Below are 17,303 nucleotides of genomic sequence, written 5' to 3' on the forward strand. Positions count from 1 at the left end.
TTTTTAAGTCACCAACACAGACGATTTTCACAGTCACCACAGTTTGATGTGGGTCACCCAAGATTATTGTCACCAATTCAGTATCTGACCAAATATGAAAATGTAAAATATAGTCTCAATTTTTTCTGTTCCTGTTCTGTTCCTGGGATCTTTCTGTGTGGAGTTTGTATGTTCTCACTGTGCAGCGTGGCTTCTCTGGCTTCCTCCCACAGCCAAAAAACATGTTGAGGTTAATTGGTGATTCTTGTATGAAGGTGTGAATGTGAGTGTGCTTGAGTTTCTATGTGTAGCCCTGTGACAGAGTCGCTCAAAGTCAGCTATGATAGGGCACCCCTATAGCTCACCTAGTTGAGTGGGTGACCCATTAACAGGGGCTATAGCTCCCCGATACAGCGGTCGTGGGTTTGACTCCTGCTCACGACCCTTTGCTGCAGGTCTCTCCCCATTCTTCTCCCCCCTTTCCTGTCTATCTCTACTGCTCTAAATAAAGGCAAAAAGCCCAAACATATATATTAAAAAATAAATAAATTAAACAAAAAAAAAAGTCAGCTAGTATATACTCCACGACTCTACAGAGGATTAAGCGGTGTATAGACAATGGATAGATGGCTGGATGGACAGTCAAAGTGGCATATATCTCAAACAAGACTGGCACAACATGGGTTTGCTGGCAGACTCTGGTATCTACCAGTGAAACACAGCTATTTGTGTGAAATTTTGTTCTCACTCGTATAGAAATTCTTGAGCAATAAAAACAAAAAATTGTCAGTTGACAAATGCTTCAAGTGCAACACTGACATCTAGCTTTAGCACTTTGATGAGAGACTAAAACTGAAAGTGGCAATTCTGTGGAAGAAGAGAGAGCTGCAATTAAACCCCCACCACCGGCTGTCTTAATAACAGCGACTGCACACAGTCTAAGTCACATAACCAACAACACACCTGTTGCGATGCGGAGGTGACCCGCTTCATGCCTGACAGGCCATCTATCAAATGACAGCGTTTTCACCGTAGCAGGAAGTTCGCACCCCCATGTTGATGACGAACCGCATACATTAGCTCAAGCAATTTTAACTGTGATTAGTGGAGATCCTCAGCTTACAAGTAACATATTGGGACATTTCTGGTTAGAGAGAAGGGAGCTAAATGGGGTGGAAGAGAAGGAGAAGAAAGAGGATAAAGATAGTACAGGTGTCCTGGTTTAAAAGAGAGCAAAACGAGGGCCGACATGATGTGGGTAGACGGAGACAAATGACTGTAATTTCCTCTGCTGTCATTTGTTACAGTTCTGCTGGAAGGCAGTGATTGAGTTAGGGCTAGCCATGAATAAGCAGATGATCTACACAAGCTGGCACAGCGAGTTGGATGTGGGGGGTTGGGTTATGGTTGTTGGTTGGTTGGGTGATTAAGGTTCACTGAAGTCTGAGGGAAAGTCCTGATTTGTACTCATGGTACTGAAGTCTATGCATCTATTGTACAGTCTCTCTCAAACAAATACATGCCAGCAACTGGGCTATGTTTCTCTGTTAAATATGTCCTGGCAGAACATAACATTATGTTGTGTGTTATTAATACTACGGGGTGGACTAATGTTTTCTTATACTAAACCTCTTACTTTTAATGTGGTGCTTGTTTGTGCAAATTCATCAAACTTTCTGTTTGTTTGTTTGTGAGATGTGATCATTAACCTCTTACTATTCCTGTAAAAAAACAGAGCTTAAAACACTTATCCAAAGCATGCCCAAAGAAAACTGAAAGCTGTTCTTGAACCATTTAGAGTACATGCATGGTCTTGGTGTCTTTTGAAAAGTAACACTGAAAGACATCAAGTCAGAGTCATTAAGGATCGTCTTTAACCACAGTGAGAACCGGGAGTCCTGCAACAGATGGTCTGGCTTCCACAGAGCCCTGATCTTAGCATCATGGAGTCAGTCCAGAATTACAGAAAGAGACAAGTGACACTGAGGGAGACTGAATCCACAGAAAACCTGTGACGAGTCCTCCAAGATGATGAACAACCTACCTTGAAACAAAACCTTAAGACCTGATAGTGTTTTAGAGAAAAAAAGGTGGTCACACCAAATATTGGTTTGATTTAAGATTTTGTTCTGTTTGCGGCAGCCTGTATAAAAACTATTGAAATGTGAAAGAATCTTCACAGACAACGGTAGATCAAAAATGCCAAGGGGCCATAACATTCAGGGAAATGGTGTAGGGACTCTGACACAGTAAGAGATGTCCTACTACTGGTGAAATGAAGGATGGTCCTGTAAGACCCTGACGGACAGAATAAAAATAACAACTGCAAACTTATGTGCCTAAACAGAACAATACTACGAAAAACTAATTTGCTAATGTCGTAAATTTGCTTTCTCTAGAGCTCAAGATTCAGGCTACGGCAGCATGATTCTTAAAATGAGATTACATTTTTCAACCTGTCGAGAAAACCAGGCTATTTCCATACGATTAATACAGCAGGTATGGACCACCTACAACTCCAAAAGAGAAAACTGCTGAATATGACAAGCTACCTGAAATCCCCTGTATGTGTTAATGACACATCTGTGTGGTTCTTTTAACACAATGACTCCAGTAAAATTCTAAGGTTTGACATGTAAAGCACTCTCACACTCTTTTTAAGGATGTATGAATGCCCTTTTTTTGCGAGCGTTTGTGCGTGTGTCCGTACTAGTGTTAGTCATTTAGTAGAGACATTCATTAGTTTACACGGTCACACTTCTCTTATGAAGACAAAAAGGTAAATCTTTAAATAAAGATGTCAATATAAATAATAATAACTAAGGAGAAGAGTAGGTTCAAGGTTAGGATAGGCAGAGCTTAATGTTAGGTCTCCAGGAAAAGACTTAACGTGATGTCCTCTGAGGTCTTGCAAACACAACTCTGTGTGTGTGTGTGTGTAAAGGTTTAATCTGATCTGGCTATGTTACAGCTCTTTCATGAAGACTATAACAACATTGCAGATGCAACAGGATGCTGTGGGGGATAAAACTAAATGACCATTATGTAGTGTGCAGGTAAGTTCTGTTGGCAAATGCTCAGAACCTGTGAGCTCTATACAAAAACAGGAGATTCAAACCCCTGGGATATTAAGCAGGATATTGAAAACAGCACATTTATCCATGATAAAGAGTTAACAATCAGTCTATCTCACAGGATGATTCAAAGCATGCAATCTGATCGCAGTCCTACAGGCAAATATATTACACTAGACACTGAATAGGCAGGCATACCATTAAAACTGCAGGTGAAGTCATTATCTCTTTACAGTGGCACCTGTCAAAGGGTAATTTATATTAGACAGCAAGGGTGAGCTCTTGAAGTGAATGTATTGGAAGCAGACAAAATGGGCAGTGTGAGGATCGGAGTGACAAGATCCAGATGGATGGACGACAAACAGTAGGTCTTGTGAGGTGTTCATGGTATGCAATGGTCAGTGGCTCCCAGTTCTTCTGTTGATTTAGACATTTTATATTATCTTGGCATAATAAAAAAATAACAGCTGCCATGCTGGCCACCTGTCACGTCAGGTCGATGAATGATTCAATATTGTTCTATTTCCTTCAACTGTATTTACTTTGTTGAAATGAGGCAAGCATTAATATGTTAGTCACGTGTCATATGCCATTGCCTCAACAAGCTGCCATCCATAGTGGCTGATTGTCCTATTTATTACACCACACAATCCACTGACATTTAGCTCATGGCAGGGGGGACCTCAGATCCCGATGCCAGTGCTGAGAGGGTCAGCTTCTACTTGGCTACTTGCAGTTCACACATAGACTTTCAGGACAGTGGAATATTTAGCCATTTGAGTAAAAGCAGCTGAAAGGTGAGAGTAGGTGCTGAGTATCACCGAGGAGCATGCCTGCAGCTGTGTGTGCACAGCTGCATCACCGGCTGGATTGTGGCTATCGAGCCCACAATAGATTTACAAATAGGAGCACATGAGTCCATTCTGCTCAAGTGCAAATAGTGGCAATCTCTCTTTTACACACACACTTACACCACCAATATGTGCACAGTCACACACACTCCCATGTACCTAATTATATTGCAGTGCGCACAAAAGTCCAGTGATAAGATTGCTGCTCTCCAACTGCAGCACTGGTATCAGAGATAGAAAGCTGGAGGTTCATTCTTTCTTTTTTTTTCCCACTAATCCTGGGCATCTGTTCTATCTGTTTATAATCCAGTATACTATCACTGTCCTAGTGTACAAAGAAAAAAAATATTTATCCTCCCCAAATGCACAAAGTCACTATAATACATCTAAGAATCATTTAGTGTTAAACACAAACTGGTTTTCATATCCATGAATGCTGGCCATTTTTCCAATCAGTTACAAGAGCATTTAAAACATCAGACCACACAAGACCAAGGAGCTTGAAACTGCTTTAAATAAAAATACTCATCTCAAATACATTTAACTGTGAACAATTCTTAATGGTGAAATCACCGTCCAGGCAAGTGAAAAACAGATTTTTAAAAAAATATCTTTTATCAGTGCTTAGTACCAGGTATCGTTGAAGATCAAAGCATACTGGGTGTCGCATACTGTGCGGATTCTGAAGAACTTAGATATAATTAACACAGATTGACTTGAAAACTCAACTTGTATTCAGCATTTTAATATTTTATGTTTTTTAAAAAAAAGCTAAAATAACAACATAAAGCATGTGCCATGTAATGTAATTTTCTCTGAAGTGTGATGACCTTCCTATGAGTTGTTTCTGCAGGACATCATTGGGTGAAGATGGGAATAATCCCCCATAATCTGACTGGTTTGGTGTGTATGAGAAGCTGACCTAGCCTTGCTCATATAGCTGGCACCTAGACCTCTGGAGCACATGGTCATACTTCAATCACATAACACAGGACTGACTGGCTAATTTCCTCATTTTGGATGCAAAGATAAATTAGTTGCAGTTGACTTGTGTGGAGTCACTACTTTTGTTGCAAGCCTGAGCCAACTGTAACAGAAGAAATTCAACCATGGATGTTGCAGGTTAATGTTCTCAGGTTAGCTCAGATAAATGTTCCTTCTTTAATATGGTGTGATACTGTGATGTCATGCTGAATCAAAGAACATGTCTCTCACGTTAGGACACGTCTACCGGACATGCTCTGTTATCTGTTAGTCTGACAGCACCTGAACATGTCAGCTTTATGCCTAAATGAGCACCCTGGTAAGTTTGCTGTAAAAGTTGTGATGGCAATTTTCCTGAGTCGGGCAGACGAACATTTCTGTATCATGTCACAAGTCTGATCAACACACAGTTGTATTAACAGAGCAATGAGAAATCTACTTCCAGTTGTGTGAGGCAACTTGGGGAACGTTTTTATTCCACATTTCAACACTGACATTGGCCAAAAAACTTCACAGAGAGCAAAAGACACAGTTTGGTGCCAAATTCAAAAACACCTTTCTCACTCACACACCTGCAGGGAGAGACCGCAGCAGGATCTATATTAGAGGCCCGAAGCCAGAGAGCTGTGCATGATTACACACATGTAACAACAGCAGTAACTTCATTAATCAGTTATTATAAATTACCCCTGACACGAGAACAGTATAAATCAGGATCAAACAGCAAGTCACACTGTGTACCTTTCTTCATGTCAGACAGGTGAGCTGCCACACAGAGTCACAGTTTATCAGCTGCAGTTAGACCATTTGTTACACAGCAACCGTCCTCAGGTTGAGTCCTGAGCTCTGGGATATTTTTCTGTCTCTTCTAGTAAAGTAACAGTTAGGTTATCATCACACATGAGACTTTTCATTGTTCAGGAAATCATAATAATGTAGGTTGTTAGTTATTTGGAAAGTTTAATATGGTTGCTAGTAGCTCAGATTTATTTTTATTGTTTGTTAGTGCATTATTATGCCTTGTGTCCTATGTAGGCCACTGACAAATATCGTACAACTATCTTGACTCACTGTGTCTGAATAATGAAGCTGTGAGGAACATCAATGTAAACGTAACCTATTCTGAATGACAGAATGCTGTTGCATTGATAGACTGATGAAGCACCAATGTTATGTATCCCATGTCTGAAAATTGCTTCATGCCCCTGTCCCTTTCACCCGATGCCTCCCGTCGTAGCACTTTTTGTTTAAATGTAAGTTTACGAGTATAGAAAATAATAGGCTACCATCATATTTAAACTGTCTATCTTTGTGCCAAAAAACAGATTTTTTGTTTTATTTTTTGTTTTTTTATAAGTTTTTTTAAGGTTTGCATTCTAGCTTGACTGATAATGAACAGAAACTCGCTGCCTGGAACAGACACTTTGCAAACTGCATTAGGGATCTACATCCTGGGATACATGCAGGCTGACCCGGTCACAGCATGTCATGTAATCATGGTCTTTAATTAGAATTCTTACATCTGTTGTATATTCTCAAGTATACTCTCTCACACATTGCAGTTTAATTAAATTTTTTTTAAATTAACTTGAATCAAGAAAGAACAATTATAATCAACCATGAGTTAAACTTGAAGCATCGCAGAGAGTGGCTCAGATCCTACACCAGTAAAGCTGTTTTGAACATTGGTAACCAGCTCCTTGTTGGAATGCTATTGCTATGCTATAATAAAATAACTGCCCTTTGTTTCCAGTGATGGTTGTGTTTGCTATATAGATCTTTTCTCTGCTGACTTTCCTGAGAGAAAGTAGTTGTTTTGTGCTTCTCCAGATTGCAGAGTTTAATTGTTGTTTAGTTGTGCTTTCTCTCGAGGCTGAGCAGCAGTGGCTGCTCTAACCTTGTTTACATCGACTAAGACAGCATGCAGCTCCTGGTTTTCATGTCTCTAAGCAGAAAAGACAAACAAAGAACATAGCAACACCAAACCTGCCAGATGTAAATGGAGCAATTCACCATCTATTTCAGCAAATCCAGCCTCCCTTTTATCTGCACTGCCACAGAGAACAAATGAAAGGTTAATATGTTCAAATGGCAGCTATCACTGCTTTAAAGTTCCCTTCTTTACCTCCAGGACAGAAACCCAGACAAGTCTTCCTTTGATCCGCTGAATAAAACACTCATTGTGATAAAAGACATCTATTACACCTTCTGCTACACACTGACATATTACGTGCTGCCTCAAACAAGTAATGATATTGCACACATAAACTGGAAGTCAAAGAATCTTCCCTCGTCTATTTTACTCACTTTGTTTTTCACAGATAATGTGAAATTCATTGTTATCAAATTCAAGAATATAGCTTCATTTTTGTAAACAAGTACTAAAGCACCGAACCGTGGATTAATCTACTGCTAAAAAAAACCAAAAACAACAAATGCAAATTCTCCTATCTGAATAAAGATTTTTTATTTTTATTTTTTTTAGCTGTTTTAGGAAGGAGTTATCAAAATGGAACAACAGATTTTATATCTATCTATCTATCTATCTATCTATCTATCTTTTATATATATATATATGTGTGTGTATAAATATCAAATATCACACATTTATCACATAAATATAATATGAATATAAAAATCGATAATCGATAGAGTTAATAATGCTGAACAGCATTTTATGCTGAAGGATGAGGTGGTGTTTTTAGAAAACAGGTTCGAAGAGGGAAACGTCCCTGAATGGACGTATGGATACAGGGAGACTGTTTGGAATATTGTGAAGAAAAGGGAAGTACTGACATTTAATAACATTATTGCTGACATGAATAAAATGTGGTTGTTATGGAAATCTGATTTAGGGACACAGAAAACTGAATGGACCAAAAACAGTAGAAACCCTTCTCCTTACCCATTGTCCAATTTACTATGGGAATCTAATACAAAATGCTAATTCAGCTACGCATAACAGCAAATAGATATGAGATGAACTGCTCACTTCAGGTCCTGATTTAGTGTTTTGGAAATGTATCTACACGATTTCGCTTTAAAGATCACAAGGAGCTGGTTGTTTATTCTGTATTTAGGTTTTGAGTTATGAATCTGGGCGATTGAAAAAAAAAAATCCCTGCACATTTACAGAGAGAAGTGTAACTGATTTCTCAACTCCATTTAAGTCACAACTTGTCTGCTGCATCTCCTGATGAAAAACTGACCTGAACTGACACAAATTACAAATGAATGGTTAATGTAATGTAGCTGCAGGTAGTCATTTACCACAAACTGTAATTTTCATTGTGCTTGAGTGAATTTAGTAACTTACTGTTAGTCAATCAATGTTTATTTTACCTTGAGTGAAAGCTATTGTTGTTTTTAGTGAAATCTAATTTATGTGTTTTTGTGTGCGTATGAGAGACAAAGATAAATACATTATGAAATGGAAAAACAAGACTCCTACTAATGGTCACACTTGTAACCATACATATGTTTTTAATTAGAATATGTTGTACTGAACTCGATGGAATAAGTCATCAGAGGATTATGTGTGTACTGGGAACAGTCCACAGGCAGGGGGGGGACTAGATACAGGCTGGTCTGAAACCCTGACTTGATGGATAGCTTGGGTGGAGCAGCAGCTCTTGTTGCTCGGCTGAACATCCCTCTGGTCTCCGGCAGGTCTGAGAGGGTGCGTGTGAGATGGGGGGGGGGGTTGAGCAAATCCTTTTCCCTGTCACTGCACTGCTTGGTAATTTAATCTAATACCACATGTCAGATCGATTTGTGTATGGTTATAGGGTACAAGTCGCTGCGAGGCAAGTCAGCAGCAATTCCCTGCCACATCCAATTAGCGGCCCTGGTGGTGATGGGGGTGGAGCGGGCTGTGGGGTGGTGTGCATGGCCAGTAGCTACTCAGGTGTTTACGTAGGTACTTATTAGGCTAGGTATGAGTGACACATATTGTGTCGTACGTGTTGTCAGACACAGTATCACAGACAGGTGTTAAGTTACACTATGAAGTTTGTATCAGAACAATTTAAAAGTATCCATGACATAGCAGCATCATTAAGACATCTGCATGATTAAATCACATATTATTTTAGAATTCTACGGTCCTACAATTTCATTTAGCAGATGCTTTTATCCAAAGTGACGTACATCTGAGAGCGGATACAAGACAAGCAAGGATCTAGTCAGGAGAAAACAATCTGCTTTTATCAAAGTGTTGTCTGAGCCAGATTTATTCTGTAGATGAGTCAAATAGGTTCTTTATAGGTTACAGGAATTCATATTGCCCATTATAGACTGACCACTATGTTTTGTTTTTTTTTTTAGAGCTGATACCAATATAGATTGTTGGTAACCAACAAAGGCCAATAACCTGTGTTTGTAACCGATATACATCAGATGTTATGTTACAACAGCGTGTGATAGCTGGGAAACTGCCATTCACAACTACATTTCTTCAGTAATATGTATTGCTATGACTGAATTTATACATAAATATATTGAATGTTAAGCATTAAAAGCTTAAGATAGTAAGGAACCTGCCATTCATACCTAGGTTACTCATTAATGAAGATTACAATGATTAAATATGTAAAACAGAAACAGGAGTGATAGTATCAGAGCATCATGGGACTCTGCAATGCTCTCCTCTATTTACTGTGAGATCGATTGATTGAGATTTTACATCTGTTGTTTAACTGTCCTATCACCTCTAGGTCTAGATTTACAGTCCACATTTTAAAGCATTAATTGTTGATGTTTTCCAGACTTTTTCAGGGTAATCTGTGGCTGCCCCCTAACTTAGCTGCGAGCCGTTAGCATAGCTTTAGCCACTGTTTATGTAGCTAATATTTTGATTCGTAGTGATAGCTGTGCTATTTGTTCAGTTTTTGTAGATCGTGTCTCTACTACAGAGACATGTCCGTCAGAACAGATTGTTGAAGTTATTCTTGCTTCAGGAAGATGTCAGTTACTCCAGATAATGTTAGCCACAGGTAAGAGGCACAGCAAACCTCTTAGTAATCGTCATAGCCTATCACGTTCGGCACTTGATAACACCAATAGGCGAATTATTATTATTATTATTACAACTGTTACAACTTCAGCAACAGCCATCCATCCATTATCTATATAAAGTTTAATCCTCACTAGGGTCACAGGGGGCTGGAGTCTATCCCAGCTGACTCAGGGTGAAGGCAGGGGACACCCTGGACAGGACACCAGTCTATCACAGGGCTACACTTAGAGACAGACAACCAAGCACACTCACATTCACACCTACGGACAATATAGAGTCACCAATTAACCTCAGCATGTTTCTGGACTGTGGGAAGCAGCAGGTGAACCCGGAGAGAACCCACGCTGCACGGGGAGAACATGCAAACTCCACATAAAGATACCAGGCGTCCTATCCGGGACCGACCTTCTAGATGCGAGGTGACGGTGCTAACCACATAGCCACCTTGCAGCCCAATTCAGCAACATGTGTTACCTAAAGTTTTATACATAGCTGTAATTCAGTGAGGCTGATATTTCATTGATCCCTATTGCCCATATTGCATTAGGTGTTCTTGATTAAATGAAACACAAAAGTATAAATGAATACAATCATACAGAGCAAAGTCTCCCACAAATAATTTATCAGGACTTGGAAATCAACTTCAAAGTTAAATAGTATTTAAAAAAATAAAAAATAGATAATAGAATGAGATAATCCATTCAGTCTATCCATTTTCTGTCGGGTCAGCTCATGGAGGCAGCAAAGCAGGTCTTTCCAGACATCCCTCTCCCTGACGCTTTCTAATTTATCCTGGAGGATCCTGAGGCATTCCCAGGTCAGGCTAGATACATAATCCCTCCGGAGAGTTCTGGGTCTACCCCACTGTCTCCTCGCAGACGGACATGCTCGAAAAACCTACAAAGGAAGTCTTCCAGGAGGCATCCAAATCAAATATCTGAACCACCACTAGCTCCTTTCAACGCAAAGAAGCAGCGTTCCACAACTGCCACCGTCACAGTGTAACCCCTTTTGGCCAACCAGTACCCGCCTGCTGCAGCTTCAGCACATCCCTCAGCCGACCAGGCCCAACAGCCTCCTCCTTTATCCTGACAGCCTCCTTCAGGTTTCTAAGGTTGCTGTTGCAACAGGTACCAGTGACCTTCTGGCCACAGCTCCAAAGAGCTGCTTCTGCAATGGAGGCTTTGACCATGCCCACTCAGATTCCATGTCTCCAACCTCTAACAGGATGCAAGAGAAACTCTTTTGGAGGTGGGAGTTGAAAACCCCATGGACAGGAGCCTCTGCCAGACGGTCAGTTCACCCTCACCACACTTTTGGGTTTACCAGGTCTGTCGGCAGCCTTCCTTGCCATCAAATCCAACTCACCACCACGTGCCGATCAGTCAGTGTCTTGAGTGTCTGAGACATACGGCCACAGGTTTGATGACACAACTACAAGGTCGATCATCAACCTTTGGCCTAAGGTGTTCTAGTACCCAGTACACTTATGAACCACCTTATGCTCAAACATAGTTTGTTATGGCCAATCCACGACTAGCACAGAAGTCCAATAACAGAACATATCAAAACATAACAGAAAAAGATAATTAGTAATCATTTGTTTTCAGAAACAAACGTTACATTTATCATGACATGGTAAATGGCTGTTTCACTTGTAATATTCCAGAGGCCCTAATGAAGGTGACTAAAGTTCTGGTGTGATGCACTAAGAAGTTACTGGCCACTGGTATCAGCTGTCAGTCAGAACTAACCAACTAAACGACAGGCAGAATAAAGTTACCATGAAAATGATATGCGGGGTCACCTAAAGCCAGATCAGTTGTGCAGATAGATGCTAGTTTACGTGCTGATAGACACACAACTCTGATGGTTTTTTAGAGTGACACAAAGCCACCATGTATTGTCGTCTCCTAAAATACCAATACAATACAGATACAGGTTTGTGCCACATGGAGGCAAATTTTGGGTGGCACACAAATGTGTACAGAGGGGTTCATGGGAGCTCTTGCAGATTTGGGAAGATGACACACGTACCCCAGTGGACCTGAGCGTTTTCGAGAACCCCCCCTCAAAAAAATATAGATATATTTACAGGGTTACTGCTGCACTACTGAGGCAATCCCGAAATTTTGACAACACAACGGCACTTGTTTTTCTCTGGTACAAAAGTACAGCAGGTAGCATAGATACTGCAGGTTGTGGAGATAAAGGACAATAACAAGCCTGTTCCTGCTCATGATGTCAGCTACAACAGTGTTCAGTTTGTCAAAATATTATATGTGTGTGATTATATGTTTAAATACATTCATCTTTTTTTCCACTTTTGAATCAGATTTCATTTTGAGAATTGTGAAATATAAATGATATTACTTCCACTATCACATTGTGGTACTATGACAGACAACCCTACTATGACTATCCCACTAAGTGAATATAATAAGATCCATGAATTCACATAAACAGAAGTGGCATGGTAGTACAGTTGTTGGCACTGTCATCTCACAGCAAGAAGATTCTGGGTTCATCACTAGGTTAATTGGTGATTGTGACCTCCCTAATAGGCGTGAGCATGAGCATGCATGGTCGTCTGTCTCCCCCGCCTCCCATCCTCTGTCAGCTTGGACAGACTCCCACAACCCTCCATGTGATAGAGCAGGTACAGCTAATGGATGGATGGACAACCTAAAACACAGTTTCATTCCAAGTTTTCAATTTTTAAGACAATCGCTACTCACAAATGTTCTTTTCTTAATTTATGATTAACTCAACAATATATTTTTTTTATACTAAGACACCAACAGCAATAAAAGTGTATTTTTGTGTTCACACCCATCAACACATTATCAGTGCAGCAAATATAATACAGAATGAGCGGGTATGAATGACTTAATTCTTTCAGGGAATAGCACAACCTTATTCCTTCCAAATATGTTCTAATAGAGAATAGATGGATACTTAATGTTGCAGTTGAAAGCACGTATTTCTTAATCAAAATCCACAGATAAATCTAGTTTTACACTAGTGTTTGTTGTGTGGCTCTATCTGAATTTTCAAGTAGCCATTTTATCATAGGAAGCAGGTTTCAAAAGCTTTAAGAACAAAGGAGTTGTTATGGAGACGCAGGCAAACAAAAAGGTGTTTTGCCTAATTTGCACTTGTATAGACAGCAACAGTGGTTCGGTCGCCCACATGGTCCCTTTTTTTTTTTGCAACAACGTCATTGTCCTGCCACTAAAAAAAAAAATAATGATCTTTCATGATTGTTACATCACCCTAGCTGATTAAATGACAAACTAAATTCCAAACTACGAGCACTGGTGCAGAAAGAAGTCAGGTGCCATTTCCCTCGTTATCAAGTTGGCATTTTGGTCCTTCCTCTGCTTTGAGCACCACTGCTTGTCTGTCATGCAAACACTGAGCCTATCTCTCTCCTCAGAGAGCTCACCAGTTGCTTCAGAGGACTGCCCAAGTGCCATATTGCTTCTGGGAGCAATCTGACTGCTTGACCACATAACATTTACTTATCATTCATTTGACATTTGCACAGTTTGTCACCTAATTTCAGCCCAAAAGTAAGCTGGGCTACAGGTGTGGGTGTTATTAACATCTCATCAATGCTGGCCCTTTGAACTCCAATTAAAAAAAAAAGCTATACAAAACAGCCGACTTATACAAACGCTGCCTCCTCAGAGAGTTGAAGAGAAAGAGCACAATATAAATACATGCTTTTATTCCATTTGGCTCTGGCTGCTGCACAGTACATCCTATATAATACAATTTTTGTTGAGGAGAAGTAGAAACCACAAATATATTCAGCAGTTACCATCAAGCTAAATAATCCTGACACAGAGGAGGAAAACCAGACAAGCCTACGTCATGTCAGTTGTCAGATCTGTAGATGGAAAGAAGGGGCATTTCGAGTAATTTTATAAATTAAGAGTCTGTATTATCTCCAAGTTACTAAAAGATCACAGAGAGCTTGTTAAAGCAACATGAAAGTACTGCGTAGCTCACTCTGCTGAATGTCATCTAAGACACATAATCAAAAGGTCAAAACTCAGACTAATCCAATAAACTTTTTGGAGTAAAGATATACAAGTAGTACCATTAAACAATATCCCTCTGCAGTACATTTGTAAATTCTCAGTAAACAGAATCCATCTGTCTGGTCACGTTTGTCAATTAGGTCTTTGTGCACATTTCCTGCATCTAGTGCTTTTGTGATCATAGACGGCTCACAGGGCCCCAGAGACAAAGAGATGGAATGAATTCACAGACAGCAACATGTAGCCAAAGAACAAGGTTTAACTATTTTGCTGACCTGCTCAAGACTTTCATGTTGTGTGTTTCACAGTCCGTTTTCATGCACACCTGTTGGATTCACACCTGTTCTATTGTAGCCGAATCATCTCCAAACAACAGGGTAGGCTTGTTTTTTGTGAAATACCTCTTCCTCAGATTCTTCCAATGTGCAGTCTACTTAATGCCACAGTTATCCTGATCAATAACCAAATTATGGATGCAAACACATCATCAGGTCAATTATATCATCAGTACCATAGGATGAGGGACTTTTACGATGGGAAGGAATGATGCTGTCTTATCGATGGGCTTAGATATGGCACAGCTGTATTTCTTCAACCATTGCCTTTGGCAGTGTGGCCCAACCCAGTGGGTTTGCCTGCCCCCTCAGAAACAATAAAACAATAAAAATAAATAAATAAATAAAAAACACATAAAGAAACTACTTTTAATTTATGTTAACAATCTAAATAATGTGCACTCGCTTGTACTTCAGCTTAGCGTGAGTCTATACGGTGTTTTTCTGTTTGTTGTTGTGCTAGTTTCTTTTCTCTCATTCATTGTGTGATGTGTGTGTGTGTGTGTGTGTGTGTGTGTGTGTGTGTGTGTGTGTGTGTGTGCCTCATGTCCCCACATACACAGAAGAAAAACATGTTGATGTAAACATAGCATTACTAACTTGTTACCAACTATTTACTTTAAAAGCATCCCAACACGTGTTGTTCTGTCTAAGACCAAAGCTCAACAGACATCGAACCCCAAATATCTGACAGCTGAAAATATCCATTTTTTAAACACCACCTGAATCTGGTGACATTGGTGAAGGAAGAGAAACTACTGCTGGACAGAGCATCGGGGGCTCTCCTGATGATTTTTTCAGCTGCACCACCTGACAATTATTATTAAAAAAACTAAATAGAAAGAGCACATTGGGAGAGAAGTCAAGAGGAAAAAGAGCCTTCATTGCCAAAGTAGTCAACCTCTGGGAAACACTGATTTGTATACTTTTGTAGTGAACTCTCTATATCAACCAAAGCATAGTGTTTCAGTGTTTAGTGTCTGTGTACATTAGGTCAGCACCAAAGGCAGAAACGTGAAGGTCCATTAAAAATAAGCAAATATATCAAGAAAAGTCCTCTTTCCATAAAACGTATCAAATTACAAACAAGTAGTTCACTTCACGGGGTATTAAAAATATTTGGTAAATCAAACCAATGACACAAAACATGACTAAATATTTTAATGAAAGGAGCTGTTTGGTCATTTTTATCCTTAACTGCAACAATTGTAATGCTTAACCTATGGCACTAATATAACGAAGAGGATGTGAAGGTAAATATGTACTGTGAAAGTAAAACACTCCAAAAATCCAGAAAGACAAAATGTTGACAGTCACAGTTTTCAGAAGTCAGACATCAGACTACATAAAGAAAGTATACTAATCTAAACATGGTATTTGAGCTGTCAAATGCAGTATTTAGATACAGGAACATCTCTCGTGAGAGATGCCTTTGGGTTGTCTGCAGTTAAGAGCAATGATTTTAACACTCAGCGGCGACTAACAGGTCATTTCTTTTCTAATCAGAGAACATGCCTATAGAATCAGAAGGAAAACATACCAAATGAAAACAACAACAAATCTGTAATATGGCTGTGGCTTTGCCTGTCATGAACATAGCGGTTGGTATATCGAGTTTCCTCTAAGATGAATTGATCAGTGGAAAAGCGATTAGAGTCAAACAGCTTGTGAGGCCAACCTCTCATGTCTTTAATCGGTTTTTCGTCGCACAGCCAGCCGTTACCAAACAGAATTAGAATGGGCCATTTAATTGGCACAGCAAAGCGTAAATGGATGATGGAAGTGTCAACCGCTACAACTCAATGTGTGCGTTACAAAAAATGACAAAGGTGATGGGCTCCCTTGGTCGCTATTTGATTATATGCTGGATGTGCATGTTGACATGATAAATAATCTTTTTTTCTTTTTTAGGAAAAGACAAAGCATAATCTTATTGTCTAGTTTCAATTTTGAAGACCTTTACCGATCATCAGACTGTCACACATGGGAAAGCTTGCAGGAGGCTTTTAAAAAAATGTCAGTCGTCAGGAGAATCTCTTCTTTTCAACGTAGGGTTGAGCAATATCATGATACTGGCATCTAATATGTTTAGATCACACAACATGATGAGGCGCCTTAAGTGTATTCTGTAGCAGGGCGAGTGCAAACATTCAGCCAGAGTCATAAAGAACTATCTCCAACCACAAAAAGAAGAAGCAGTCCTGCAACAGATAGTCCAAACCCACAGAGCCCTGATCACAAGCATCATGGAGTCAGTCTGGATTCCATGAACAGACAAAGAACACTGACATTAGTATGCATCCTGGGTGAAGTGCACACAAGTGGACAGTCCCAAGAGTGTCAGTTTATACCTGACATTAGCATGCATCCCCACATGTTCTGAGTGACCACTTGGATCTCACTTCCCCACTCTATATGCAAATAAACACCAACATCATTTCTGTTTGCTAAGACCAAATGTAAGGAAGAAAACAAGATTTTGCCACTTGTTGTTGCCTGCTTTCTCCCTTTAACATGATGCAGTTTTCGCAAATGAGTACAAACATCCACTAATGCAGAAGGCATCAGTAGAGTAGGCAACCTTCTGTATGACCCAGGGCACATTCGCACACATTTTGCAGCCATGTGCTGCCCAGACCACATTCAGATAATATGATCACAATGCATTCTCAGTACATCCTGGTTGCATCCTCACATGTACTTCAGAGCTCTCCACTTGTGACTGGATCACTGGACACGTGTTAAAACCAGCCGTGAAGTGGTCCTGAGAGGGTTTCAGTCACAGAGGAACTATGGAAAGTTGTCCAATATGTTAAAAAAAAAAAATTCTGACAAGTACAATTCCAAAAACTACTTCACTATAATATTTAGTAATTTTATGTTCCTGACATGAAGGGTTAAAAGTTGTTTTTGAAAGTCTCTACACACATTCTGGTGGACAAATACCATGTTGTAGGTACAGTGTACACAACGTCATATATATTTTATTCATATTATACAACACCGAAACAATC

The 17,303-nt window shown here is 39.8% G+C and overlaps 1 protein-coding gene across 1 annotated transcript in view; it reads right to left on the bottom strand.

Annotated features, from left to right (window-relative positions):
* Nucleotides 1-17,303, bottom strand: part of pdzd8 (PDZ domain containing 8) — a 51,622-nt gene that overhangs the window by 7,306 nt on the left and 27,013 nt on the right. The gene's annotated exons all lie outside the window — the stretch shown is intronic.

This window comes from Stegastes partitus, unplaced genomic scaffold, assembly GCF_000690725.1.
Source record: "Stegastes partitus isolate 25-593 unplaced genomic scaffold, Stegastes_partitus-1.0.2 Scaffold47, whole genome shotgun sequence".
Taxonomy (NCBI): domain Eukaryota; kingdom Metazoa; phylum Chordata; class Actinopteri; family Pomacentridae; genus Stegastes; species Stegastes partitus.